Genomic DNA, 5136 nt, shown 5'->3' with positions numbered 1-5136 from the left:
CATTGCAGGAGGTGGACCGGGAGACTAGGGGTGTCTGATGGAGGGGCCATGGGCAGCAATTGTGGAATGCTAGAAATGAGACTGAAACACCAGGGGACTAGGTGATTGGTGCATCCAGGGAACTCTGAACTCTTGGGGCTGGTAAAGAGGAATTCTGGGTTACCTGAAAGCCCTTTGGTAACTTGCATGTTGGATGGTGAAATGGGTCCTGACCTGGAATTGAACGTACACCTTATAGAGTTAGAGTGAGTTTAAATCAAGTGACTCCAGAAAACACAATGTCCTACAAGGACTTTTATTGATTCCCAAGGACATTTATTATGTATTGATTCCCTTCTACAAGGAGAAGAGACTCAATAAATGATACCTCTCTCTCTGCCTAGAACACCCATTCATGCGTTAATGCACACTTTGAACTACTTTATTCATTCACTGTCATCTTCATTTAGCAAAGTTTATTGTCTCCCATGTGCCAGTCACTGTACTAGGTTCCAGGGCTGTACCAGTAAATCAGACAGATTTTATATATATAAATATATTTTATATAATGTATATACATTATATATAACATTTTTATATAATGTATATGTAAATATATATTATATATGGGTATATGATTTAGATATGTAGAGGCAAAATTGATTTTCTAACCCTTTTATCTGGTGTATGTTTCTAAGAAAGATTTGTTCTCTTCCGAGTGTTCACCTTAAGAGGCAATGCCCTTGTTTTAACCAAAAGGCCACTTGTAGTGATTAAAAGCATGGAGTCTTGGGCTTCCCTGGTGGCCCAGAGGTTAAGAATCCACCTTGCAATGCAGGGGACGCAGGTTCAATACCTGGTCCAGGAAGATCGCACATCCTTGTGTGAAGGCAACTCAGAGCATGTATCACAATTACTGAGCCTACGTGCTGCAACTACTGAAGACCCTGGTGCCTGGAGCCTGTGTTCAACACAAGAGAAGCCCCCTGCTCACTGCAACTAGAGAAAGCCCACACACAGCAGCAAAGACCAGCGCAGCCAAAAATAAATTAAAGCATGGAGTCTTGTGTCAGACTGCCTGGGTTCAAATCCAAACTTCACCCCTTACTAGCTGTGCAATCTTGGGTAAGTTCTTAGTGACTCTGGGCCTCAGGTGCATTGTCTGTGTAACAGGGTAGTTTTACATCCTCCATAGGCCTGCTGGGCGCCTAGAACTATGCAGGAAGTAACGTTTCTCAAAAGCATCTATGAAACGCTGTATTTGGAGGCAGTTTGTAACATAAACACAGGAAGACTGTCTCATTCTTTGTCATATCCTTCTTTTCTTATCCCAAATGGCCCTATGAAAGCTGATGGCCCTTCGACACAGCACACTCAGTTTTTTATTTTTTTTTGCCATACTGGGCCGTTTGTGGCATCCTGGCTCCCTGACCAGGGGTTGGGTCACTGCAGTGAGAACACTGACTCCTAATCACCGGTTTGTTGGGGAATGCCTCAGTGCGCCTGGCTCTGAATGACTGTTGGCTCTTCCCCACATTCTAGCTCTCTCAAAGATAACAGGTTGTCGGCATTTGGTGTGTCTAGCAGCGTGGCTGTAGGTTGGGTGGCTGTGCCGGACTGCATTGTGAGGCTGACTCCCTCACCAGGTGGCTGATTTGTAGGGACTGGGAATTCATTTTGGTCTGCAGGTTTCCATATGCTCATTTTAAAATGAGATAATATCGTAACTATGTGTAAATGTAGACTCCTGCAAAGGCAGTCCTGTGTCAAGGCACGGCTTGGCATTTGGAACAATATTGATTCTGTGACAGATCCATCCCAAGCCAGGTAGGGGGTGACTTGCCATTTTGAGGACTGGCTCCTGCCACAGATGGAGGAGAGACTCCTCTTGACCGGCTTATCTCCTCCTTATACTGGGGCAGATCCTCCGTTAGGCTTCCCACTTCGGACCATGCCATCCCCTCCAATTTTTACGGCCAAAAAAAAAAAAAAAGAAAAGAAACCTGCACTACACTCCTGCCCACCTTTCTCTCTAGCGTCTGATTTTGGTTTCAACTCAGCAGCTCCAATTCTTGCCTATTAATCCCCTCTCCAACCCAGACTGCTGGCTGGGAGCAGTGCCAAGTTCTAATCATTTTTTTCCCCAGGCACCATAGTTTTCCCAGCTGTGTATCCAACCGGCCTTTTATTGTTATTATTTCAACCTCGCTGTGCAGCGTCTTAGTTCCCTGACCACGGGTAGAGCCTGCACGCCCTGCAATAGAAGCTCACAGTCCTAACCACTGGACCACCAGGAAAGTCCCCAACCAACTGTTTAGTAAGCCAACAAGCATGGACACAACAGCTGCGTGATTGTGCCCGGTGAGACGAGGATCACCAAGCTCTTCTCAGAGGCAGACACACACAGCTGAGGGCAGGCTTCGGGGAGGTTTGGAATACAAATTGCTGCCTGAGACCAGTGTGCCAAGGAAACAGGAATAGAGATCATATGCCTGTGTGTCCATCACCCTAGTACCTCAGAAACCCCGTGGGGGGCTCCAGTGGTTCCTCCCACCATCCCCCCACCAAAAGTAACCACTTCCCTGAATTTTCGGTGCTATTCTTTTGCTTTTCTTTATAAATTTACTACTTATGTATGATCTCTAATCAATATATTTTGAGATCACTGAGCCACCAGAGAAGCCCCATATATATACACATATACATATATATGTATTCTTTATAGGTTATTACAAAATATTGAATATAGTTCCCTATGCTATACAGTAGGTTCTTTTTATTTGTTTTATATATACTAGTGTGGCTCTGTTAATCCCAAACTCCTAATTTATCCCTCCCTCCCCAGGACTCTAATTTTTTTAAGAGTGTCTTATTCTAGTTTTATGGATTAAATGTTTTCTCAAAAGTCTTTGAGGATATTAATGATAGTTTCATTCATGAAACATTCTTCTCACTGCTTTGTAATGAATTCAGGCTTAATTGAAATATGTAATAGTGGTTAATTTTGTTAATCTACAGAATAGATTATAATGATTATATTTACAGAAAAGACTAATAACATAGGAGTATCATGATACATCTTACAGCAAAAAGAGCAGGTTAAACAGTACCACAGTATTATATATGCTTTTCCCCACATTTTATGTATTATTATAAAAATTTTTATTGTGAAAAATACCAAAAAGTTGAAAGAATTTTATGATGAACACTACCTCAGTTCTAACATTAACATTTTAGTATCCTTGCTTTATTGTGTTTCTACCCATCTAGCCAACTCTCTATCCATCCATCAATCTACCTCATTTTTTGACGCATTTCAAAGTAAATCATACACGCCAGTATTGCTGTTGTTGTTGTTCAATCACTAAATCGGGTCCAGCTCTTTGCAAACCTGTGGACTGCAGCACGCCAGGCTCCCCTGTCCTTCACTATCTCCCGGGGTTTGCTCAGATTCATCTCCATTGAGTCAGTGATGCCATCCAACCATCTCATCCTCTGCCGCCCCCTTCTCCACACCAGTACACTCTCCCCTAAATACCTCAGCATGAACGTCATTAACAATATTTCAATATTAGCTTCCAGTGCCTATTCATCTAAAATAAAATGTACATATAATGAAACACATAAACCTTAAAAGTGTAAAATTCTCAGAGGTTAGACAAACTCATATATCTGTGTAAACTCAAATGCCTCCTGAGGTGTAAACATTATTCATTACACCAGGAAGTTCCCTCATACCCTTCTTAATCAATGTCTGTCCCCAGGGGAGTCACTGCTTTGATTTTTTTCTACCTTAGGTTAGTTTTGCCTGTTATTTCAGTTTTTAAAAAAGAAGAGAAAAAGAACATTATGTAATATGCATGTTGTTTTCCCATATGACTGGCATGTGCCAGCACTTGTTCTAAGTGCTTTAGAAATTATGAACTCACCTACTCATATCAACACTTTGAGCAAGGTAGTATTATTTTCTCCATTTTACAGATAAAGAACCTGAGATGTAAAGTAGCTAAATAGCTTAATCAATGCCTCATTACTGAGGAGTAGGGCTTGGGCCCCACAGTCCCCACTGTTAACCACACATCAGCCTCTGTGTGAACATCTTTCAGACCTATGTCAACTTCAAAATGCTGACAGCAGTTCTCTTGGGCAGTAGGGTTGTGGGTGACTTTTGTTTTATTCCTTTTGCTTATCTGTATTTTCTAATCCCTGAGTAATCATTGGAAGGACTGATGCTGAAGCTGAAGCTCCAATATTTTGGTCACCTGATGCGAACAGCTGACTCACTGGAAAAGACCCTAATACTGGAAAAGATTGAGGGCAGGAGAAGAGGGCATCAGAGGATGAGATGGCTGGATGGCCTCACTGATGCAACGGACATGAACTTGGGCAAACTCCAGGACGGAGTGAGGGACAGGGAGGTCTGGCGTGCTGCAGTCCACGGGGTCACTGCATCAGAATCAGTGTCACTGAATAAGAATCAGAAACAACTGGGCAACTGAACAACAACATTTTCTAAGATTTCTTCAATGAATGTATATTACATCTCTTGCTTGTATACCTAAAACTTTAAAAAGTATTTTAAAATATTTCCTGGAGAAGGAAATGGCAACCCACTCCAGTATTCTTGCCTGGGAAAACCCACAGATAGAGGAGCCTGGCAGGCTGCAGTCCATGAAGTTGAAAAAGAGTCAGATACAACTTAGGAACTAAACAACAAACAGACTAGTGAAGAAATTACTGAGAAGTTACTGTAATTCTAAGACACAGATGCCTTTGAACAGAACAAAAGTTTTTACATCATAAATAAGAAAGAAAAAAACTAAGAAAGAAAAAAACTATGAATTTATAGTTTGAAATTGTATACCTGTTTACACTGAATTTCAAATAAAGGGACTTTGTTATTTTTCCTTAAGGCCTGCAACATATACATACATATAAATATTTATGTTTTTAAATAAAAGTTATCCTTGATGTGTTAAAAAAATAAAATATTCTCAACATGGCCCAACACTACTCTTTTCTAAGTCATGAGACCCCCTCACCTGATCTCTCCTCACACTCACAGCCAAACCCTTGAATATTGACAGGCTAAAGTGCATAACAGTGTGTCTTCCCAAGGTTCACTTATTTGATCATTTCAACCAAAGAACAAACAGA

This window comes from Cervus elaphus, chromosome 11 (genome assembly GCF_910594005.1).
Source record: "Cervus elaphus chromosome 11, mCerEla1.1, whole genome shotgun sequence".
Lineage (NCBI taxonomy): Eukaryota > Metazoa > Chordata > Mammalia > Artiodactyla > Cervidae > Cervus > Cervus elaphus.
This window is presented reverse-complemented; position numbering follows the sequence as displayed.